Raw genomic sequence first — 27,308 nt, 5'->3', positions numbered from 1 at the left:
ATCTTGTGGGTACCATCCCCCACTGGGGTTTACCCTATGATCAAGGGTTTCCCTAGTTAACATATCTGCTGTTAATTGTGCATGAGTATTTTGTTGTGGTTTCTAATTATATTTCTCATATGGTTAAAGTTTAATAAGGCTGATAATAGTGATAAGATTTGTATATCTGATTCACCCCCTCTTAGTTAGATTGGTGGACTATATATTCTAACAATTGGTATTAGAGCATCAGGTCCTTGAAGGATAAGTTTAACAGCTTTGGGAGATCAATGGTGAATCTTTTTAGAAAGGATAATCCTAGATTTGACAGGGCCAACTATGACAGTTGGAAGGAGAAGATGAAGACTCATCTGTTATGCATGGGTATGGGTTATTGACTCTTCTCAAAGAGTGAAAAGGAAAATGTAAAAGAAGAGAAGCTTGAAGAATGCAATGAAGCAAATAGAGACCTATTCATGTGCAAAATGAGAGCTAGAGAAGCTTTACTATCAACTCTTCCATAAAACGAATATAGTAAGGTAGAGTCACTTCAAACATCTCATAAGATTTGGACAACATTAGAATCTATTTTTGAAGGTGATACACATACAAAGAGAGTAAGATTAAAGAATTAGATATATACATTTCAAGATGATAAGATGACAGAAGATGAATATGTAAGAAGCTATATTGGTAGGATATCATAAATTGTTGCAAGAACCAAGTTATATGGTGGAACCAAGGAAGAAGATGAAGTGGTGTGGAAGATTCTGAAAACTTTAACACCACCATTCAAGCAAGTAGCTTAGATGATTGAACTATTGATCCCCTACACTAAGGAGTTCTCTAGGGAGACATGTCTTGGAAGATTGAAAGTAGCAAAAGTAGCTCTAAGACAATCTAGAGATCTAACAAGAGTTGAGATAACATTTAGTACCCTAAATGTTCAGCCAAGCTTGCTTGTCTAGAAGTGCAAGTACACATGGAGATTTTGCTAGTAGCACCATACCATATCTGATGAAGGCAAGAAGATTGAAGAAGGTTTAGCACTTCTTGTGAGAAGAGAAAAAGATGGTAAGAATATCTTTAAATGTTGGACATGTAATGAATTTGGTCATTATGCATCTAAATGTCCTAAAAGAGAGAAAAAGTATAAGAAAAAGTTTAATCCTAGGAGACCTAGGAATTGCTTGTATGTTAATGAAGAAGAGGAATCTAATGAAAAGTTCAGAGTGAGAGTGATGATGAGCTAGGATCTGTAGCTATTAAGGAACATAATCTTGATAGAGAAATTAGAGAAGAAAAGGCTCTATTTTCCCAAGTTGAAAAGAAATCTAATTGGATAATAGACAGTGGATGTTCACATCACATGATTGGTGATATGAATAAGTTTGTTAAATCCAGAAACTATGATGGAGGTATTGTTAGAGTTGATAACAATGCAACCTGTCATATTACAGGGATTGGATCCATTACTTTAGATGGAAGAACTAACACTGACAATGTTTATTTTGTTGATGGATTGAAGCATAATTTTTTGAGTGTTGGATAGTTGGTGGACAAAGGGTATCAATTGTGATTCACACAGAAGATTTGCACTATCAAGGATACACATGGTAAGATGATTGGAACTAGAATTAGGTCTAGAGGTAATGTATTTTAGTTGAATTCCATTGAAATGACATGTTTCGTTGCTAAAGTAGATAATAGTTGGTTATGCATAGGAGATTTTATCATATAGACTTTGATAATATTGTGAAAGTTAGTAGCACATTTGTAGTTAGAGACTTGCCTAAGATAATAAAGCCTGCTAACGTTATTTGCAAAGAATGTATTTTGGTTAAGTAGAAGAAAGTATCTTTTCCCAACAAGAAGTTCACTAAGACAGAGAAGCTAGAAATCATTCACACATATTTGAGTGGTCCTACCAAGACAAAAGGATTCTATGGTGAAAGGTATTTCATAACTTTTGTTGATGATTTCACTAGAATGATGTGGGTAGCTTTTCTTTAAAAAAAAATACGAAGCTTTTGAGAAGTTTAAGATATTTAAGAGTAGAGTTGAGAATGAATCTGGTGTTGAGATAAAGTGTTTGAGATCAGATAGAGGAGAAGAATTCACCTCTAAAGAGTCTAACATATTTTGTGAAGAAAATGAAATTAAAAGGTAGTTATCTTTACCCAAGACTCCTAAGGAAAATAGGATTGCATAAAGAAGGAATAGATCAATTTGAGAGGCATCAAGAGCAATGTTATTTGAGAATGATGTATCCAAGACATTTTGGAGAGAAGTAGTCAATATAGTAGTGTACACCACGAACAAAGTATAGATCATAAAAGGTATGAGCAAGACCCCTTATGAATTATGGTTTGGTCATTCACCATCAATTAAATATTTCAGAATATTTGGAAGCAAGTGTTACATTAAGAGAGATGATGACATTGGTAAGTTTGATCTAAGAAGTGATGAACATATGTTTCTTGGCTATTCATTGAAAAGTAAGACATACAAATGTTTTAACCACAAAACCAAGACTATAGGTGAGTGCGAAAATGTAAACATTAATAAAAATTTTGGAACTAAGGAAAAGATGGTAGATTATAATTTTGACAAAGAAGAAGATAATTCTGGAATTTTTAGGAAGAATGTTGAAGTTTTCTTTGAGACTAATAATGGTTTGTAGAATGATGTGCAAACTATTGAGAAAATAGGAGAACAGAGTTTTGAACCAAGAGATGAGATCATAGTTGAGATGGCAACTCCTACCTCTAATAGGAACATGACAAAGAATCACTCTCTGGAGAAGATAATTGGAAGTAAAGACAAAGGTGTGATGACAAGAAATAGAGTTAATGAGGAATTATGCATGATTTCTCAAGTTGAGCCTAAAAGTGCAGATGAAGCATGTAAAGATGATCACTGGATTCAAGCAATGAAAGAACTAGATAATATTGTGAAAAATGAAACATGAGAGTTAGTTCATAGAACTAAAGACAAGAATGTGATAGGAACCAAATGTGTATTCAGAAATAAGATGAATGAACAAGGTGAAGCTATGATAAACAAGGCTAGACTTGTATGCAAAGGATATTCATAGCAAGAAGGCATAGACTATGAGGAGACATGTGCCCATGTCGCTAGAAAGGAAGTAGTAAGAATGTTCTTGTCTTATGCAACAAATAAGAAGTTCAAAGTATATCAAATGGATGTTAAATTAGCTTTCTTGAATGGAGAACTTGAAGAAGAGGTATACATTGAGTAGCCTGAAGGTTTCCCTCTAACAAAAGACAAAGAGATGGTATGCAGACTGAAGAAAGCTCTATATGGTCTGAAACAAGTGCCTAGAACATGTTATGCAAGGTTGGATAAATATTTGGCAAAGCTTGGATTTGTTAAAAGTACGACAGACAACAAATTATATTTGAGAGAAATTGAAATGGTTTGCTGATAATAGTAATATTTTTTGATGACATAATGTTTGGAGGTAATGATGAAGCAAGTGATAAGTTTGTTGAAGAGATGCAAAATGAGTTTAAAATGAGTATAATAGGAGAAATGAAATCTTTCCTAGGATTGCAAACTGTGCAGAACAATGATCATATTTTTATTTCACAAGCTAAGTACTTGAAAGATTTGTTGAAGAGATTTGGATTGGAAAGTTGTAAGCCTATTGGTACACCTATGATAACTAGTCACAAGTTATCCAACAAGGATGAGACACCTAAAGTTAAGAAAAAGAAATATAGATTCATGATTGGAGGTTTGCAATATCTGACTCACACCAAACCACATATAGAAAATGCATTTGTGATTGTAGCTAAATTTTAAGCTAATCCTAAAGTGTATCATTATGCAACAGTAAAGAGGATATTTATATATTTGAAAGGAACATTTGACTATGGAATTTGGTATGATAGATCAAGTGACTTCACTCTATGCGCATATATTGACACAGATTGGGCAGTTCGTATGGATGATAGAAAAAGCACCAGTGGTGGAGCAATTTTTCTTGGAGGAAGATTGGTTTATCGAATATGCAAGAAACAAGATTGAATTTCCTAGAGTACAACAAAAGTAGAGTATGTAGCAAGAACAAATAACTTTAATAAATTTATGTGGATGAAGCAAATGCTAAAAGATATTGGAACTGGATTTACATAATCTGTTATCATATACTATGATAACACAAGTATTGTAAGTATGTCTAAGAATCTTGTATTGCATTCTAAGACCAAACATATATCTATTAAGCATCATGTGTTGAGAGAGGAGGCAACATAAAAAGAGATTAGATTGGAGTATGTGAGTACTAAAGATCAGATTGTAGATATCTTTACTAAGCCCTTACCTAAAGGTACATTTGACCACTTAAGAGGTATGCTTGGGGTTATGCCCCTGCCTACTTTTGAGTAAATGATGCAGAAAATGCATAAGTCCAGTGGCATAGAGCACTATTGTTAAACTATACTGAATTCTAATGTTTCCTGTATGGGGGAGTATCTGTGATGAGTTGAGTCATTGAGGGCTCTTGGTATTTGGTATTGAAAAATGTCTTTGGATACTTAAACTGATTGTAAATTGGAGATGTAATATTGACATAATGAGGTCTTTCTCATTGATGTCAATGGGGGAGATATGTACATGAAAACCACACTCTAGTTGAATGGAGGAGAGAATGCATAAGAAAAGTATGAATGGGAGAGAAATCTCTACTTTATTAGGGAGATTTAGAAAGATTCATGTAAGAATGAAAGAGGAATATATCCATGGGGGATATATGTATGGTTAGTTGTTTATTGTGAACAACTGTTGCCAATCCTAAGAAGAAGAAGAACATAACAATGTTCTAATGAAGAGGATTTGAAAAGATGAGAACAACAATAGTAGTAGCAGAGTACTATTTGGTATTCTTGGAACTTAGATGTTTTTCATATATGTTGTCATGAATGCCAAAGGGGGAGATTGTTAGCATGAATGTTGATGATATTCTTTTGGGGAACAGCCTAAGCATTGGAGAGTATTGACATGTTGCATTCATGTCTGTATTTGTTATTGTTGTAAACATAGTAGCAGGCCTGTGAAGATTGACAGAGTAGAAGATAGAGATCTTAGTTGTACAGATAAAAGTTTAATATCCTCGCGATGTGCATTCATGAACATAGTCTTCACTATGTCTTGAAGATGCGATTAAATGCACAATACATAAGTCAAAGATGTATGTAAGTTGTACCTAATTTATAAAGAGCAGTACTAAGACAAAGTACTTGAGAAGCAATTTCTGATGTTTGCAATATATCTTCTAGAAGAGATATAATATGTTAATGAATAGTCATCCAATGATGTATGACAATCTGATGATGACTTCAACAGATGTGTAAGCCCTAGTGTTGCATGTGTGAGAAGTTGTATAGACTATGAGTCGACAATGCTAGTGTAATTGTAATTGAATTAATTATCTTATTATTATTAATTGGGAAAGCCTCAAGGCCAACTCAAGGAAATTTTTTGAAGATATAGTATAAAGGAAAGATGTTTTCCTTGTTTTTAAAATGTATCAAATGTGTTGAACAAGTAACAAGTGCAAAAAGGAGTTGAGTGTTTATTGTACTACCCCACCCAGAGATCCTTGGAACAAGGACAAAATACAAGCCAAGATAAAAAAATTTAAAGCAAGCATGGATGCATACAGCATAAAACATATGAGGATCACAAAGATCACAATGGAAGACTAAACAAACATCCAAACAACAACAGATCTCCAAACACCACTATTTACCAAAATAACAAACCACAAAAGAACACAAATGATTTCAAATTTGAAAACATACCGAATTTGAAATGCAATTCCAAGGTATTTGAGAACACCAAAAAGGGTATCCAAAATACCTCCAAAATTTTTTTGGTCAAACTAAAAAGTGGTTGTTGTCCACCTGGACAAGTTTTTCCAAAACCTAGGCAATACTTTAATACAACACTGTGCAATACTTTCCAGTATCGTATGACCTTTCTAATGAAGGTGTGTGATACAATCAAGGTTTAAGCTAGACTTCTCAAGGTGTGTGATACTTTACAAGTATTGTATGAACTTTCTCCAAGAGGCATGTGATACAACATAGTGCCCACGATAGAGTTTACATGGGTGTGTAATACTTTCTAGTATCACATGATTCTTCTCCTTTGAGTGTGTGATACTTTAATGTATTGCCCAATATTGATGCATGGTTGCCTAGAGAAAGCAAAAATTACTCTAAGGACTAAAATAAAGGATAAAATGGGAAATCAAAACCTCCACACTGGGGAGTACCAGATCCATAGTTGAGGCAAAGACACTTAAAACAATAGCTACAAGATAGAAACTACAACTACCCATCTATCATAGCCGAGAAGGGAAAGAACTAAAAGTAGCATCACAATATACTAAAACAACATTGCAATGTACTAAAACAACATCACAATATATTGAAACAACATTGCAATAACTGAACAACCAAATTAAGTGTGTGATTGTTGGAAATGATTGAAAAGATCATGAATGAAGAATAATGGAACTGGTAAAGAATGTTTTCAATCATTGTTTTGTCATTGATGTCAAACTTGCTACTTGCAGGGATGACAATTGCTTAAGTGATCCAAGTACTATCAATTGGTTGATTGACAAGGAGGAGGCAATCAATAAGATGTAACTAGAGCACCTAGATAAAGGTTGAAGTTATGATGTTGTAATGAAGCATAAGGATCAGCTAAGCCATTGATGAAGTAGTGTATTGATGACATACTCTAAGAGGATGGACACATTGAGACACATCAAAGATGTAAGGATTAACTAAGTCATTTGTAAAGCCTAACTAAGTTCATTTGAGAAAGCCAAGCAAGCTAGTTAGAGTCAAGAAAATTCTTAGTTGAAGCCGAGCAAGTTCAACTGCAGTGTGTGCCGAGCAATCCTTCAGGTGCCGAGTAACACAAGATTGTTTAGGTTTTGAGTAATTGTTCAAGTGTCGAGTAACTTAGGAAAAGACTTCAGGTGCCGAGCATCAGTAAATACAATAGAAGCCAAGTAACATAGGAGATGCAAAGCATTAGTAAATCAATGATGTCTAGTTGCTGCATTATTTGTTAAGTTAAAAGATTTGCCAGATCAGTAATGATAAGTTTGTTACATTGAATTTTTTGAATTAGTTGGATGGTAAGGATGATGAGTAGATGTTACAGAATTTTATGTAAACCATGCAAACCAATTCAAGATGAGTGTTGGTGGACTTATCATGAAGTTTCTAGAAGAAGCAATTTGGAGAGAAAAAAATATCATTTTCTCATATCAAATCAAGATTTGAGCAAAAAATGAAGAACATAACTTCTTTTTAAGGAGTTACAGGTCAGAGATCAATTGCGCATGTAAGAGGAAGTTGATCATAAGAGTGGTCATGCAAAGAAGCCAAGAGAAGGCTTGTGTAAAGTGTCAAGAAGAGGACACAATGAGGAGTAAGCACATAGCATCAAGACTCTGAGTTGATCAAGTGACCATAGAGTGCATTGGTATAATGAGTGGAAGATCTCAAGGAGACAGATCTTGAAGGGTGAACAAGTTGTCAGCACTACAAGGGAGAAAAGCCAAGCAAAGAAAAGAACTGAAGAGTGATATGAAATCTGCAAGGTTAAAGTTGCAATCTTTATCAGGTCAAAACTTTTCTAATACTCTCTTACCATTGTATTAGACATTGAAATCCTACATTGCTAGATTAGCATAATAGCTAGGTGGATAAGCCTTAGGAAAAGGATAGAAGATCCTCAGAAGAAGGATAAGAGATCCTCAGGAGAAGGATAAGAGATCCTTAGGAGAAGGATAGGAGATCCTTAGAGTGGGATAGAAGATTATTTTGAGAAGGTGACTGTAAACCCCATGGACTTGGGTGGGCCTAACAACTCTATGTAAATCCTTTAACAGGGTGGCATTCTAAGTTGAATGTTCTTAAGTCCTCTAATAGGGCACACTCCTAACAAGGTGTAGAAATCCTTTAACAGGGTCACATTTAACAGTGTGTAAAGCCTTTAATAAGGCAGGCCCTTAACAGGGCAAACCATCAAAAGTGGTTGAAATCAATTGCGCAGTTATTTTGTGGGTGTCATCCCCACCCCAATTTTACCTTCTTATTCTTGGAGGGTTTCTGGGTCATCAAAACCATTTGTGTTATGGTGTGATGCATGTTTACTTTTCATGATTGTTTAATGTTTAATTGCATGCATGATAAGAAAGTAAAAAGGATAGTACTTCTAATTCACCTCTATTTTATTAGAAAGTTTGATTGGACATTATTGGGCCTTGAATAACTAATTCACAACCCCTCACAGTTATTCTAAAGAATTCTAACAATTGGTATCAGAGCACACTACTGATTTATTTCAAGGTACTAGCAGCAGGAAGATCAAGATGTCCAAGAGAGAAGTTCCCAAGCTAAATGAAGACAACTTTGTTGCATGGAAAATTTTGATGAAGCTACACCTTGGATCAATAGGTGACTATGCACAGACCTCAATCACAATTGATCATGTAGACCCTGAAAGACCCCTCACTATAGATGACATGAGCAAGAAGAAGGAGCACAACCAAGCGATGTTAGATATTGCTTCAGCACTAAGCTATGCTGAGTATGATGACATCAAAGAATTTGGTACTACACATCAGATGTGGGAAACATTATCAAGAATCTATGGAGGAGATGATAATGTCAAGAGAGCCAAAAGAGAGAGGCTAAGAGGAAAGTTTGATGACATGAAAATGGAAGAAGGAGAGAATGCTGCTCAATATGGTGCAATAATGAAGGAAGTGGTAAGTGCCATGAGAAGCCTAGGAGGATAGTTAGTAGAAGAAACAATATGTAGCAAATACCTGAGAACTTTGCTTCCTATCTATGCTATAAGAGTATCAGCCATCCAAGAGCTAAGGTGTGTACCAGGCAACACATTGTCATTTGAAGGAATAATTGGAAGACTCACTACCTTTGAGCTATCCAACTTTGACAACTACAAGCTAGAAAACTTTGAATCTACATTCAAAGCCAAGATGACAATAAAAGACAATGAGGAGGTGCACATAAAGAAAAAGAGTGGAAAAGGAAAGTATGTATCTAGTGACAACAGCACTGATGAAGATGATGTAGACCAATTGAAGGCATTACTAGCAAGAAGATTTCACAGAGGAAGAGGCAAATTCAAAGGTAAGCTACCAATAATTTGTTTCAATTGTAATGAAGTTGGTCACATTGCAGCCATATGCACACAAAAGAAAAATTACAAGGATGGAGGAAAATTCAAGAACAAGAAAGAGGACAACAAGGACTACAGAGGTAAAGGCAAAAGATGCTACATTGTTGAAGAAGACTCTGACGAGAATGATGATGAAGTAGTCTATGTGGCTATGAAAGATGAATCAGATAAAGATGAAACAACTACCCTGGTAAACTGCATGAACAAAATAACAAATGGATCATAGATAGCGGATGCTCTCATCACATGACTGGAGATAAAAGTAAGTTCATTTCCTTTACTCAATATAAAGGAAATATTGTTAGATTTGGTAACAATGCACCATGTTAGATCAAAGGGAAAGGTAGTATCAAGCTTATGAAAAAGATATCATGTGATAATGCATACTATCTTGAAGGCCTGAATTATAACTTGTTAAGTGTCTCATAGTTAGGAAACATAGGATGCAAGGTTGAATTTGAAAAAGGAGTTGCTAAGATTTATGATTCTCAAGGAAGTCTAATAGGAAAAGGTGATTAGACTAGGAGTAATTTGTTTTACCTAGACATGGAAGATGCTTCTTGTCTCATTGTTCAAACTGATGATGTATGGTTATGGCACAAGAGGCTATGTCATGTAAATTTTGACAATCTGATAAGCATCAGCAAAATGAAGAAAGTCAGAGGTCTACCAAAGTTGAAGAAGCCTAATAACACCATGTGCAAACAATGCTAACTAGGGAAGATGACCATGTCAACCTTCAAAAGCAAGGCTTATACTTCTAATGAAGTATTAGAGCTAGTTCATACTAACTTGTGTGGTCCTATTGAAGTACAAAGCTACAAAGGTGACAAATACATAATGCTATTTGTAGATGACTATTCAAGGACGATGACAGTCATGTTCCTGAAACAAAAATCAGATGCATTCCAAATGTTCAAATGGTACTTGGCTAGAGTTGAGAAAGAGACTGGGAAGAGCCTAAAATGTCTCAGATCTGATAGAGGAGGTGAATCCACATCAAGAGAATTTGAAGAATTCTGCAATGAAAGATGAATGAAAAGGTAGACATCAGCACCTAGGACTCCACCTCAAAATGGTATAGCAGAAAGAAGGAATAGATCAGTTATTGACTGTGCTAGGACCCTAATGATGGAGAAAAATGTTGCACTCAAGTACTGGAGAGAAGTTGTAAGTATTGTAGCCTACACACTCAACAGAGTTCAAGTCAAGAAAGGTACAAATGCAACACCTTTTAACTTATGGTATGGGTATTCTCCTAATGTAAAACATTTCAAAATATTTGGATGCAAATGCTATATATATAAAGAGTCTAGAAATGGAAAGTTTGATGCAAAGAGTGAGGAAGGCACATTTCTTGGTTATTCTACTAGAAGCAAAGCTTATAAGTGCTTGAATGTTAATACTAACAAAGTAGTAGAAAGCACAAATGTGAAATTTGATGAGCTTATAGAAGTTCAAAGTGTTGAGAACACCAAGAAAGTAGAAAAATACAAGACCTTTGTATACTTTTATGAAGGTATACCTAATAATGGTGAAGTTGCAACTTAGAATGACAATCAACAACAAAATCTAGTATTTGTCAAGTCACAGACAGTGAATGTTGAGCAGCAGACACATTCAGAAGCCAAGCTGCAGAATACAAAGAATGTTCATTCAGATTCTAAGAACTGTCAACAGGAAGAAAATGAAGAAATATCTGATGAAAATACACATGTAGGTTCAAATTTTGAAAGAGACAACATGCAAATAAGGAAAGAACCAGTATTGGCAAAGTATGTAAGAAGACATCATCCTGCAGATCAAATTATTGGAAACAAAGAGGTAGGACCAATGACAAGGAATAGACTCAGAAGTGAAACATGCTTGCTTAGCAAAATGGAACCAAAAATAGTAAGTGAAGCCATAAAAGATGATGACTGGTACAATACTATGAAAGAAGAAATAGAACAAATTGAGAAGAAAAAGATATGTACCTTAGTCTCAAGACCAGCTGACAAGAATGTAATTGGAACCAAGTGGGTGTTTAGAAATAAGTTAGATGAGAATGGTGAAATCACAAGAAACAAGGCAAGACTAGTCTGTAAAGGGTATGCACAATAAGAAGGACTAGACTATGGAGAAACTTTTGCTCTAGTTGCCAGCATGGAAGGAGTAAGGACCTTACTGGCATATGCAACCTTCAAAGGATTTAAAGTCTATCAAATGGATGTTAAGTCCGCATTTCTGAATGGTATACTTGAAGAGGAAGTCTACATAGAGAAACCATAAGGATTTGTTGATGAAAATAACAAAAACAAGGTATGCAAATTATACAAGGCTCTATATGGATTAGAGCAAGCCCCTAGAGCTTGGTATGAGAGACTTCACAAGTATCTAGTGTAAATAGGATTTGAAAGAACTGATGATAACAACAACATGTACATCAAATTAGAAGAAGGTATGGATATCCTTGTATCTAAAATTTTTGTGGATGACATAGTTTTTGGAGGAAAGGAAGCACTTTGCAAAAGTTTTGCTGACAAAATGAAACATGAGTTTGAGATGTCTATGTTTGGAGAAATCAAGTTCTTTGTTGGATTGCAAGTACATCAACTAAAACATGGTATATTCATGAAACAATCAAAATACATCAAAGAGATACTCAGGATGTTTGGATTTGAAGAATCCAAACCTATCAGCACACCAATGGCAACAGGACATAATCTATCCAAAAATGATGAATCAGCTGAAGTCAATCAAACAATCTACAAATCCATGATTGAAAAACTACAATATGTTTTACATAGCAGACCAAACATAGCATTAGTAGTTGGAATAGTGGCTAGATTCTCTGCTAATCCTAAAGAAAATCATCTCATGGTAGTAAAAAGGATAATGAGGTATCTCAAAGGAACTGATGATTTTGGCCTATATTACAAAAAGAATGAGAAGTTTGAGCTCAATGCATACACAGACATAGATTGGGGAGGCAACATTGATGACAGGAAAAGGACAAGTGGTGGAGCATTATTCTTAGGTAAAAGGCTAGTTACTCGGACTAGCAAGAAACAAACATGCACATCTCAATCCACTGCAGAAGCAGAATATGTGGTAGCATCAGTCAATTGCACAAACATTGTATGGCTTAAACATCTATTGAAAGGAATGAAAGAAGAGGTAACCAAACCTGTGATATTGTATTGTGATAATACAAGTGCTATAACATATCCAAGAATCCAGTAATGCATGCAAAAACCAAATATATTGCAATCAAGTATCACTATGTCAGAGAATTGGTGGAAGACAAACAAGTGAAGATGAAGTACATTCACACAAAGGAACAAATTGTAGATATCTTCACCAAATCATTGCCCAAGGATGCTTATGAATATCTTAGAGGCAAGTTGGGGTTAATGCCCCTAACTCAAGTAGTCTAAAGCAACAAAGAAGCTTCCCTGCATCAATAGGAGTAGATCCTTGCAATATCAGAAGAATGATGCAGAGGATGACAACAGGAATAGAAATTTCAAATCAGTCACAAGCATGGCGACAGAGGGAGAAAACATGAGATGCAAAGCTTATATTTAGCATGTTGAAGATGCTACATCTTTGGCATTTATGTCAAAGAGGGAGATATATGAGAAATTGATCAATGAAAGGTAAAGATATGGAGAAGTATGAGAATGTATGAAAGGAAAAATGAAAGAGGGAGATTCAAAAGAGATAAGAAACTAATCAACAAGCAGCTATGAAGGAAGGATTAGGAATACAGAGTAAGAACGCAACAGTCAAGAGGGAAAAGTAGAACAAAGGATTTAGTTTGTATCAGCAAAAGAGGAAGACATGATACAAAGAGGAAGATATGTAATGACAACAAGTTTTCTATTTGGTATATAATTTTGGTGGTAACTAAGTTGATCAACTCAATCAATTGATCAGTTTGGTTTGCCATCAATGCCAAAGAGGGAGATTGTTGGAAATGATCTTGAAAAGATCATGAATGAAGAATAATGGAACTGGTAAAGAATGTTTTCAATCATTGTTTTGTCATTGATGTCAAACTTGCTACTTGCAAGGATGACAATTTCTTAAGTGATCCAAGTACTATCAATTGGTTGATTGACAAGGAGGAGGCAATCAATAAGATGTAACTAGAGCACCTAGAGAAAGGTTGAAGTTATGATGTTGTAATGAAGTATAAGGATCAGCTAAGCCATTGATGAAATAGTGTATTGATGACATACTCTAAGAGGATGGACACATTGAGACACATCAAAGATGTAAGGATTAACTAAGTCATTTGTAAAGCCTAACTAAGTTCATTTGAGAAAGTTGAGAAAGCTAGTTAGAGCCGAGCAAATTCTTAGTTGAAGCTGAGAAAGTTCAACTGTAGGGCGTGTCGAGCAATCCTTTAGGTGTTGAGTAACACAAGATTGTTCAGGTGCCAAGCATTAGTAAATACAATAGAAGTCGAGCAACATAGAAGGTGTCAAGCATCAGTAAATCAATGATGTCGAGTTGCTGCATTATTTGTTAAGTCAAAAGATTTGCTAGATCAGTAATGATAAGTTTGTTACATTGAATTTTGTGAATTAGTTGGATGATAAGGATGATGAGTAGATGTCACAGAATTTTATGTAAACCATGCAAACCATTTCAAGATGAATGCTGGTGGACTTATCATGAAGTTTCTAGAAGAAGCAATTTGGAGGGAAAACAATATCATTTTCTCAAATCAAATCAAGATTTGAGTGGGAAATGAAGAACAAAACTTCTTTTTAAGGAGTTATAGGTCAGAGATCAAGTGTACGTGTAAGAGGGAGTTGATCATAAGAGTGGTCATGTGAAGAAGCCAAAAGAAGGCTAGTGTAAAGTGTCAAGAAGAGGACACAGTGAGGAGTAAGCATAGAGCATCAAGACTCCGAGTTGATCAAGTGACCATAGAGTGCATTGGTATAACGAGTGGAAGATCTCAAGGAGACAGATCTTGAAGGGTGAACAAATTGTCAGCACTGGAAGGGAGAAAATCCAAGCAAAGAAAAGAACTGGAGAGTGATATGAAATCTCCAAGGTTAAAGTTAAAATCTTTATCAAGTCAAAACCTTTCTAATACTCTCTTACCATTGTATTAGACATTGAAATCCTACATTGCTAGGTTAGCTTAACAGCTAAGTGGATAAGCCTCATGAAAAGGATAGAAGATCCCCAGGAGAAGGATAAGAGATCCTTAGGAGAAGGATAAGAGATCCTTAGGAGAAGGATAGGAGATCCTTAGAGTGGGATAGAAGATTCTTTTGAGAAGGTGACTATAAATCCCATGGACTTGGGTGGGCCTAATAGCTCTATGTAAATCCTTTAATAGGGTGGCATTCTAATTTGAATGTTCTTAAGTCCTCTAACAGGGCACACTCCTAATAGGGTGTAGAAATCCTTTAACAAGGTCACATTTAACAGTGTGTAAAGCCTTTAATAGGGTAGGCCCTTAATAGGGAAAACCATCAGAAGTGGTTGAAATCAATTGCATAGTTATTTTGTGGGTGTCATCCCCACCCTAGTTTTACCTTCTTATTCCTAGAGGGTTTCTGGGTCATCAAAATCCTTTGTGATATGGTGTGGTGCATGTTTACTTTTCATGATTGTTTAATGTTTACTTGCATGCATGATAAGAAAGTAATAAGGATAGTACTTTTGATTCACCTCTATTTTATTAGAAAGTTTGATTGGGCATTATTGGACCTTGAATAATTGATTCACCCCCCCTCTCAGTTATTATAAAGAATTCTAACAATGATTCTTCCCAACTGTAATAACATAAAAAAACCTTGAAGGCCCTAGCCATCCCCCATGTGTGACATCCCAAACTACCAACTAGATAGTCAGAGCTATCTTATAAGGACGTCACTACTAAAGCATAATAACATCATAAGAACATGAAATCTAACATGCTAAACCATAAGCAATAAATACTCCAATAAAGCAGATAACATCATATCATATGCTAAACATCATAATAAGGAAATGCATCAATGCTAACATCATCTAAACATGATATACAAGCATTCTAATGAAAGCATAAATCACTAGAAAGCATACTTCAAAACTCAAAATACCAAGTGAAAATATCTAGCAATGGTCGAACTAGGATAATAGTTCGTCTCTATACATCGATCCCCAATAGTGGTAAAGGTAGCTATGCCTCCTAACCACACGAAACCTATAGGTCCACTCCTACCATGCTAAAGGAGATAATGAACCAACCACAAATACACATTTAAAGAAAACATTCATGGCTAACACTCACACCATATAGTATGATGACTGAATCCAAGAACACAGACAATGCACAAAATATAGCTCTTGGTTAGAAACTCAATGGGCTATTAAGTAAAGGCTAACATCGCAGAGTGTCACTTGGCATCGACAAGCCCAAGCTTGAATCATGCAGATTCAACTCCTCAATGGAAGGCTCTAGTACTGTATCCTTAAACTTAATCGGGTGCTCACACATTTTATTATCTTAAGTTTTATTACCACCCAATATTTTATTTAGTTATCACTTAATTAAAGCTCCCTCTACTAACCTATGGTGTCATGATCACTAGGCTTTGAGATAGAAGCCCCTCCATATGCTACCCTACCCTACCCATGCTCATCCAACGATGAGTGCTCGTAGGCATGCATATTCCAAACCCAACCCCAATGATCATAAATCCTAGAAATACCATGGAAGATTGAGCCTCGCAAGTCACCTGATAAATGTATGCATACGTACTCATGTGTGGTGCACCATCATCATGAAGATCATTACACAAGGACTGGATGAGAACACAATGCAAAAATACCTTCAACCAAAAATGGACTCTAGGGAAAGATGTGAAACACATCCTAGTACAACATAAAAGTGAAAAAATTGTCTGACTAATGTTGAAACAAATGATCTAGGTCCATGACCAACACCATGCCAAGGAAACTTGAGAAAATAGGGCAGGACACAAAATAAGGTAAAAACCCCAAAAAATGGAAAACTTTGAAATTAAAACCCATTTGGTCTTTGGGCACAAAAGCTTCAAAAATCCAATAAAATTTGGGTTCAGACATCGTATGCAAAAATGGCCAGCATAACGGTGTGAAACCCCAAATCCCCATCCCAAAAATAGGGAAAATATTCATATCTGACCAACTAGGCATAACTAGTAAACAAAAATAGAGGGGAACACTAATTCTCAGCCTCCTAACAAACTACTACTAGAAATTAAAACTGAAACAAAGAAGAAATAAGAAAATAGGAGAGCAAGGCAAGGTCTACTTGAGCCGAATCCAATGAGATTGACCTTGCAAAGATCCCACACTCACAGCTCTCGCAACAAACAAAAATGTGATCCTTTAGAAGAGGATTCTCAAAAAAAGCTCTACATTTTGTGTTTTGCAAAAGTGAGAAGTCAAAAAATAATTACCTTTTTCAATACTTATTCACTTTTTGAGTGAATAATCGATTAGGGAAAATAGCTAGCCAACCTAGTTAAACCCCAAATCAACCCAAACAAAAACAAGCTATTCCTAGAAATAGGAATTCATCTATGGAAATTTTGCCAGAAGTTAAATTCAATAAAAATTAAAGCCCAAAAACCCAAAATCATAGAAATCTCCCTAACAACTTTTTCAACAATGTGAACCTCTAAATGCATAGACACACTCATTGGTCTAATCACACAGTTCAAATGAGTTTGGATTTAATAATCATGAAAAGGTTTAATTTAAATAATTAAGGATACGTTGACCATACAAGGATGACATTGGTAAAATATGAATAGTTGAGTCACTAACTCCATGTGCCACTGCCAGGGATATAATTCCTGCACACTAAAACACATGATCAAGTGCAATTACATATAATAACATAGCTGAAGCAATAAATGCATTAAATAACTAATTTAACCATTTATTCATTTATACCTAAATAATCCATTTACATCACTCATGTTCACATAAAGCATAATGAAATAGGATGAAGTAAATATCCATAGCATAAAATCCATCACTTAACATAATTAGAGATATGTCCAAATCCTAAATAACATATATCATCATAGACCTACTGTCATCTCAAAATGGCATCAACATGCAGTATGATAAATTGAACACCATAGTAGTAAAGCATCTATGGTACTAAAATCAAAGTATAGCATCCAACCCTCAAGTCATCTCAAAGTACATATAATAAGAGTATCAAGTATCTATCAAATCAAAATAAACAAGGTACAGACTACAAACATGAGAGGCACTACATTTACTAGATGCGTGTAAGCGATCTAAGGGATTATTGGATGTGAATTGTGTGATTTGGTTACAATATCAAAAGGAGAAAAAGTCTAGTTGATAGGACAGTGAAAGAGGAAGGAGTAGTACTATTCATTTATATTATTCTACAAGGAATAATATTGAGATCATTTGGACAGTGGGTTCATGAGATAAAAAACATACCTCATTCCATAGGGACAGAGCTTTCGTGACTAAACCTACCTCTAAATCTCACATGCTCTTCGTATTTTTTAAATAACCTATTCATGCTCATTTTGTTAGTGACATTTGTAATCTTTTGTCATTTTTGAACATCCATAGATAAACTAGAAGTCATGGTGATAATCTCCTCATTCACACGGAAGAAAATTCCATTAATGGTGTCTCTTATGTGTGTCCAAGAATCAACAAACTATGATGAAACATTATCATCATAACCAACCATGGCTTCCATAAAAGGAACTAGGCCAATCTCATATAAAGCTATCTAGGTGCAGGGTTTTGTAGCATAATCTTCAATCATGGATGACTCAATGCAAACCATATCACCCCCCATTTTAGAACCCTAATAAGAATTATCTAAAACTCTAACTTGCCAATTATAGAAATTCCCTTGCTCTCACATTTTTGCCTTAAAAATAAATTTCTCCTTATCCTTGTAAAAGCCAAGGATTCTATAATTATTAGAAGTAGTGTCTGTCCCTTTAATAGAGAACAAACATGTGTATATTTTCATCCTTTCCAGAACTTAAATGCCACCTAAGCCTCAGAGGGTCACACTATGTAAAGAAATTTGAAAGGTTAATGAGTAAATAATTAATACTCCTACCATATCTATCACTAACATAATTGTTTCTAATGTTTTCTAGCTTCCGTCCACTAAATCTCATTATGACAATATAGTACTTTTTCAACCCCCCATCTCATCATTCAAATTACATCCTTCATATACCTAATGATTTAAATTCAAATTTTAAACAATATCCCGCTTCAATGTGAGCACCGTACACATAAGTCAATAAAAATAAATATTTTCAAATTATTCATCATTCCCCTTGTCTAAAATCTTGTTCCTTTAAAAGAGGAACATGAGCCTTAGTCAGGAGGGATTCCATTTGTCTCCAACACCTTAAACCCTGAACATGTAGCCCATAGCTTGCCATCACATTAGCCATCACATTTCCCTCAAAGTAAGTGTGTTGCAAATCATAACTATCTAGTTCAATGAGGATGTGCCAAATATCCCATTTGATACCAATTATTGACTAGCCTAGGTCAGTATTTAATTTAACCATTTCCACCTCCAACATGGAATCACCTTCTATGCTAATGTGCTTACACCCTAAGCTAACAACCATCTTTAATCCCCAAAAGAGCAACATAGCCTTTGTAAAATTATTTGAGGTATAGCCAATATTACCCCCATAATCCATCAGTTGTTAACCAGTTGGGTCCCTAACCATGCCTCCACTAGCAACACTTATGTTCCTGGTAGGACCATAAATTTTTTTCTTCACCTTGGGGTGTATAGGGGGGCTTCAACTTAGTATTCCTTCTCATCAAATTTTTAGAACTGTCTACTTATAGATGTTTGGGAGATTCCAATTTATATCAACCTTCTATTCATTTATTTGCAGGGGTATATGGGGCATATTCTATTTTTTGATCTCCAAATTCTCCTTCATTAGCCTAAAAATAATGTTGCTCACTATCTCCTCCTTTTTCTCCACTTCCCTCAAGATCCTATGATTCATTTCTTTCTAAATTCCCTAGAAATCATGAGGAGGAATCATTTTCTACATGAGTCTGATCAAGTGGTATAAGAAGGGACAACCCTGGTTTAAAATAAATTGATGGAGATCATTCTAAAAAAATCCACTCAATGGAGTTTTTTGTAGAATAGATTGCTAGATATATAAGGGAAATGGACATTAAAGGAAAATATGTTGTATACTTTCTTCATCCACTTTACAAAGGTAACATCTATTAGGGATTTGAAAACCTATTTTTATTGGGTTGTCAATAGTATAAGAAAATTTCCATGCAAATTAGTGCACCATTTTTTTTTTAAACTTTAGGGATGAGTTGATTGCTCCAAACCTTACCCATGTAGGGTATCTCTATCAAACATCATAAGGTAAAAAGGCTTGACCAAGAAGGACCCATCATAAGTTTTATCCCAAGAAAAAATGTCTTCCTCTAGAAATTGAGTAACCCGATAAGAATCTAAAATCTCCATTAGTTCATCAGTTAGGCATCTTAAGTGGTTAGGGACCACCTCAAGAATGTTTCTCCATTTTCATTGCCTCATGAAAGAATCACTAACCTTTTCCCCAAAACTTTGTTTTAAAGTCACCTCCAGATGGATAAATTTTCTTTGGCTAAGATGCTTTCCTCTCAACCAATTGTCCTCCCAAAACCTTATTTTATTCCCTTTCCCAACTAGCCAATACAACTCTTGTCTAAGAAGTTTAGAAGCAAACATTTGGGGTATAAATTCTCCCACCCACTAGTATTTGCTTGTAGAGTTTTCATATATACGTTGCACATGCATGGAAGTCACACTCTACAAACATTTTACATGCCTTGTTTGCATTGAGCCACATGTTCTTTGTCTATAGAAACAATCCCACAAATTTTAAAATCTTTAATAATTTCTCCCCAGACACAAAAATATTTACATGTAGAAGCCAACTATTATGCATAGACTTAAAAGTATGGTACTCTATAATTAATCAATTGAGAAGATTTTGGTACTCTATAATCAAGCAATTAAGAAGCTCTTAGAATCTTAGGATGCTACTATTAGCTACATATTCCCAAAATTGTTTATGCCATTGTAGAAATCTAGGACAACTATTATGTAGATCCTAACATGTTTGTGACAGAAGACCAGATTCTATCTATAATTTAATGTTTAGTTGGATAATAAATAGGTAGCTTATTATCAATTACATTTCCAATAGATAGAATATTATCTTCTACATTTGATGAGTAAGTAAAACCCAAGTAACTTCACTTCATTTACTCTTTTTTTATATTCTTAAGCACTAGTCTTGGCACATTGGTTTGATCCATATTAAAGCATGATGAGTAGGGTCCATAGAGAGATTATTTATAAAGGAAAATGAGAGGGATCCAAACAACCAAGTGACAAAGGAAAACTTGTGTGAATTTCTCTATTTTCCAAAAACAAGAGAAATTTTCTAAGACCCAATACACACACTTTAGAACTAACTTAGGAGCTATCATTTAATTATCTCTTAGAAAATATTTCTCAAACCATTTCCTTTCCAAAAATATAATTTTCATCTTCTCTAACAAAAGGAAGTTCAAATGCCTTTGTTTAAATTGAGCTGGAAAATACACTTTTAAATACAAATAGAAATGATAACCAAGGAGGAAAAATACTAATTCTAACTCAGGAGTTATCATTTAGTTACCACTTAGCAAATATTTCTCATACCATTCCCTTGCCAAAAATCCAATTTTCATCTTTCTAAACAATAGGATGCTTAAATGCTTTTGTTTAAATTAGAGCACAAAATGCACTTTTAAATAAAGATAGAAATGATACTCATGGAAGAAAATAATAATTCTTTACCTACCTTGAGACACATTTCCTCTATTAAAAAAATTCCAATTTTTAGCAAACTAATAGGAGTTTGTTTGATAATATTAATTTTGTGACACTCAATTTGGGACTTTCTTTGATGCTATTAATTCCTAATTTATAGATTGTTGTGCTAGAGTTGAAAATGTTGGATTGGGGAAGAAAAAATATCTACATTTCTCAAATCTAAATGTGAGATCCCTAAAATTTCATAGTATGGAGCTTCATATTTCTTTTGATGGCTTCCTCAACTACTTAGAGTCATTGAGTTCTATTAATTATTCTAAGCATGGGGTAATTATTCTAGCTTTATCCTTGACAATTTATTTTGTATAGAGGCTCTTTTGTTATGGTTTCATGTGCCAACTTCCAAGATTTTGTGAGATTCATTTTCAATAATTGATCCTTTACTTTCAAATTCCATATATTGTGACTTCATTTTCTATCAAATGTAATATGGGGTTGGTTTTCTTTTGAGTTTGATGTTGCTTTCAAATCCTACTCCCCATCTTTCATATTTTTTGAAATTGATTTAGTCAAACTCTAAGTCCTTTGTAAACATTGCAAACACATATTCATTGAGCCTCTCAAAAGTTGATGCAAGTTATCATTGTATGCATCTGTCTAATTATCTAATCTATAATCTTTTACAATGCATAGAAAATCCAAGAGGAATGCATTGAAATGTTAGAGGACACACTCAAATGTTGTACACTATTTTGATTGATAGTCTCTATATAAGATGCATTTTGTATAGAACTTTCTTTAAGGTTGGATAATTTTTGAGAAAAGTGAAGGAAATGAAAAATTTAAATTCATATAAGCATAATAGGACATATTTTCAAATAAATTACGAAATTAGTTGTTTTTTTGTGACTGGAGATTTTGAATGGAAAATGTGGCATTCACAAGGCTAGAACATTCCCAAGTCATATATGTTAGAGTAAATTATAATAATAGAAGTTGAAGCAACTTTATTAATATACAATGTATTATTCATTATATATGTGAGCAACATTTATCATTGTTAACATTTGCATGATTATGCTACGATATTATGGCTGTGAGGACATGACCTAATCGTGTCAATAAATTTTTATGTTGGGAAGAAAACTCAATTTAAATGCTCTCTCAGACCTATGTTTCATGCATACTTTAGCCCAAATTAAAAATATTATTTATTTATCAATACACTTTCTAGAACATTAATTGAAAACATTATTTTATTATTGCTTAAAAGATTTCTAGAGTTATTAATGTACAAGTTTGGAAATTGATATATCCTAATTAAAGATTTGCATTCTTGGTTTTGACTTTCTATTGTTATTCACTTTCATGTTATTGTATTAGTCACCTAATATCATTTAAATTCTAATATACAACTTTATAATATAAAACTTCAAATATCTAATATGCAACTTCCTATATCTGTTAAAGACTCTTAACAATAGTTTATGTCCACTTAGCAAGATATTATCATAAATAAAACTATTATTTAGTGTGCATTTTTTCATATGTCATAGTTTCAAGTCTTAAAACTTTAAAAGCTTTTATTATTATTATAACTCATTAAATTGGATGTTTCATTCATGCCTTTATTACCACAAGCATATTCTTCGCAATGTTTTGCAGTCACTGTAAATAGTGTAGTCCAAATTAAGAGTTACATTATGCATGTCAAGAGTTACATAATTACATTAGATTACATTAGGTAGGGACTCATGTTGCACACAACTCTTGTTATAAGAATATTTTTCTTTAATAAAATAGGGAGCCTTCAAGCATTTGTTCACAACTATGAAGAAATATATAATTTACCTTTCCTATATAATGATTTAATGCACCACAAAAAAAAGTCTTTGTCTCCTTATCTTTATCTGCCATTCAATTCTCCTTTTCTATTCCACGTTCAAATAAAATATTTATTTTCATTTTGGCGGGATTATGAAATAATTGTATTTTCCTGTCACTTGTTCATTTACTTTTAGGTAAAATAGTTCATTGCTTCTTTCCTTTTATTGAATAAAATGTACAATACAATTACAACAAAGAAAATAGATTTTTTCTAAAGAAGAAGTAGAAGTGTAAATAATTTCATCACACCAAAAGCATGTATTGGTGGTGGAGAGGGTAGGGATATAGTAGCTACCCCAACACCCCCCACATAATGGAGTCAAATACAACCATTTATCATGTGGAATTCACACCCACTACATATCATGTTGATAATCCAAGCCTATGTAGGCAAAGGGTCAAAGGGATTGAGGGATTCACACTAATAACTTGAGCACTGATACCATGTACAGTTTTCCATCACACCAAAAGAATGTACTGGTGATGAGAGGGATCTCATCAACGATATAATCACTATGCCAAAAAAAGTAGTAGATCAAGAAACACATTGAGAGCTACCTTCTTATCATGATAATTATGCACAAAAAAAATTCATAAAAGATTGTATTAAAGTTACACAAAGAAGTCTTTTCAAGATCACAAATAGGGGAAGAAATATCTTAAGATCACAAATATGGGAAGACATATCTCAAGATCATAAATATAGGAAGAAATGTCAAAAGTGAAAGTAGAGATGTTGCACAAAGACTAGAAGTAGAGCTAGAAAAAATATCAACAACAACCACACATTGTGAAAATATAAGCTTTGTTTAAAATTACAACCTCCAGTACAAGAATATAGAGCGACATAAAAAATATCTTCTAATGTAATTGAAGTAGAAAAAAATACTCCTTCAATGTCGTTGGCCTTATTTTTGATAGGCCAAGAATTTTGTTGTATCCTTGGGAAAAATTATCTTTTGTTTCCACATAGGGTTATCGTTGTTATCTTTTACCCTAAAAATTTCAAGCCCTAGGCCCTCTTTGTATCTTATATTAATCCTTACCTTTTTGTTGACATCTCGACTAATGCTTTAATATTTTCTTTATGGTTCAAAATTCGTAAAAGGAACAAGGTTTTTACTTTTATAAGTCATGAAGTGGTGATATTTTATGGATCATAACATCTCCTATTTATATTCAAAGTTTAAGGTCATGGTTGCAATCTAGCAGTATGAAGAATGACTTGACTTCATAGTATCTATTTGGTGTTTAAAAAAAATTAGTTGCAAAGTGGTGATTAGAAGTTTAATTCCAACATCTCTAGTCCTTTTGATAGTCATAGATTTAAAGTTACAAAGGTGTGACTGACAAAGTTAATTGTGTGTGATGGATCATGATAATTTTCATAACAATAAATTCTTAGTGTCAAAGGTGTGATCTACATGATTGTTGTGATATTGTGACTTCTCTACGGTTAAGCATGTAAAGTGTAAAGTGGTTGTGAAGTGAAGATGTAGTTCAATAGTGGTTTAACACAACATCTCACTTGTTAACCCCCTAATGTATATCTAAGTTGTGATGGTTATGGAATAATTTGAGCACTACATCTCTGCATTCTTTTTAAGCTAAGGAATTTAAGTTGCAAGATGGTGACAAGATGGTTATGTATGGTTTTACTAGGATAATGGTGAAAAGACATGTTGCTACGTGGATGAATGTGATGAAAGATAAATGAAGGATCAATGGTGAAAATTTGTACTTTTTGGACTATGTGGGCTAACCTTCTCGGCTACCATGTGTGTTTGTAGTATTATATGCACAATTATGTTTTCAATTTGGGAAGTGGAAAAGAAGTTATGAAATGTGTTAAAATGAAACATTTCTAGTTATGTATCAGAGTTCAAGGTAAAGGTTATGATGTCACGATGAGTAAAGTAAAGTGGCAAGTGCAACATCTCCTCTCTTAAGTGGCTTAAATTCTTTACCTCTATGATGTTATGATCAAATTTTAGAAGGTGGTTAAGTGTGGTGTCCTAGATTTAAAATCTAAGCAATGAGGTAGGGTTGTGATATGCTAATAAGAGACTAAGCATCACTTTGCAAGTTGAATTGAACAATCAAGACATAAGGTTGTGATGTTATACATTGAAAATGAATTATAAAGTGCACCATCTTAGCTTCATCATACAATTTATAGGTTGTGAACCTCTAAGAAGTCAAGATTGTTAGCATTGGTAGTCAGGCACAACATTGCAGTAGTTAAGAGTCATGGTCAAAACCAAGTTGTGAAGTGGAGATGAACAAGAAGTAAAGAAGAGCACAACTTGGTGAAGATTAAAGGGATGTTATGATTAAAGGTTGCAAGGATGCAACTAGGGTAAGGAAATTTTTATGTGCAGTATCATAGATCCCTAGTTGAAAAGTTGTGTAGTGGTTAGAAGAATAGATGGTTAAAATGTAGACAAGGAGAATAGTATAATTACCGACAGAGATGAATTGATGATGAAGTAGTACAAATTCTGCAAAGTATAAGTTAAAGTTTTTTCTAAGAATTTGAAGGATTTCATGCATGTGAAGATATAATGCAATTAATGCCATTTCTAACTCATAAAAGCTATTAAGATAGTAGTGATGATAATTATTGCCATAATTCTTGAGTTATGAAATTGTAGAGAGAATGAGTCATAGAGATTTGAAAATTTTATTTTAAATTCAAAAATGGAAAAAGAATAAGGTATCTTGATTGTACAGGTAAAGATTGAGGAAGTTCCATCAAGATCAACTTAGACTAGAGCCAAAAATTAGAACCCTTTTGCTTAAGAATGGGTGTATTTTCTCCTTGGCTCCTCTAATGCATAGTCTAAAAATTTATATAAATTAAGAGACCCATATAGTTTTTTTAGAGAGGCAATAGTTTTATATGCTAATGAAAATGAATTTTTTGGTTCTTTTACAATAATACACCGAAGAGCCTTCTAGCTTCCAACCCATGGAATAGGAATTGCGTAAGCCAATTGTGCCTAAAGTATTTGTTGATGTAGCTTTGGTCATATCCTTGATTAAGGCTTATAATCCTGCTAGTCATTCATTTCCCAAACAAGATAGGAATGTGCTATGCTCATTAGATAGAGATACTTTCATTGAAGTATTTGATTTGGGGGGACCTATGAGTGTATACATTTATCTTGAAAAGTTTGAAAAGTCTTTCCAAACACAAAAGAGCTTTTTTATTGGAAGGGCCATGAAGTGACATATTCCCCTTGACAAGAAGCAATCGGGAGAAATTTTGAAGAAAATAGGCAAGTTCATGCTACTTGAATATTTTTGAAGATATTTTCAAAAACATAATCTTTAGTTTAGATAAAGTGTTAGGAGTTAATGGAACTATGAATGCTACTAGTGCTATGTATGTGATGGCCATCAATATTTAGGATCAATAAACAAATGTAGGATATGATTATGTCATACACATAATCTTAGTCATACATAATAAGATTGTGGCTGCACAATAGGGAGAATTGGAATATTTCAAGTTTCACTAGTATTCATTGCTAATGCACTTGATCTTGTAGAAAAATATTGGCCACATTAGTCCCAATTTCATTGAGTAGAATGAGGAGATGAAAGAAACACTACTTGTGCAATGATGGAATAGGGTATGGAATAGGTTTTACCCTTATGTGATTTCTATTTCATTTTACAATGACTTTGTGTTCCCTGTATTAAACATGTAAGGTAGAAATTTGGAAATAACTCCATGAAATGTGAGAAAAACACTTAAGCCAACTAGGTGTTTTGATGATGATCGTAAATTAGAACGTGATTAGGGGGATTTTTTTTATTGAAAATTATACTTGTTAGAAACTACAATTGGAACAATTATTATTTTTCCATTGATGTCAAACCTTATTGGTAAGATAGATGCTACCAAAGTAGAGTGCCAAATCAAGATGATTGATGAAGAAGATTTGAAAAGAATAGATACCAATAAGACCTAGTGGAAAGTTTAAGTAATGTGGAATTACAATGGGCACTTGATTAGTTGGACCTTGATAAGATAATGCATTTTTTAAATATAACACTAAGTGGAGAAGATAGTTGAGTTGAAGCTTAGAAGAGATGATCAATGAAGGACCAAATCCATAGGCTAAATTGAGCTTCAAAGAAGAAGATTAAGGAACTTATAGTTGAAGCTGAGTTGTACTAGTGTCCACCGAGTGAAAAATATAAGCTAAGAAATTATAGTGCCAACCAAGCACTAGTAATGATATTGTCTGAGGGTTAGCATTTTTTATTTTGTGAAGGAATTGAGATTCTTGGTTGACATAGTTGAATCTTG

This window comes from Cupressus sempervirens, chromosome 10 (genome assembly GCF_028749045.1).
Source record: "Cupressus sempervirens isolate cs-2001-9-10 chromosome 10, ASM2874904v1, whole genome shotgun sequence".
Lineage (NCBI taxonomy): Eukaryota > Viridiplantae > Streptophyta > Pinopsida > Cupressales > Cupressaceae > Cupressus > Cupressus sempervirens.
This window is presented reverse-complemented; position numbering follows the sequence as displayed.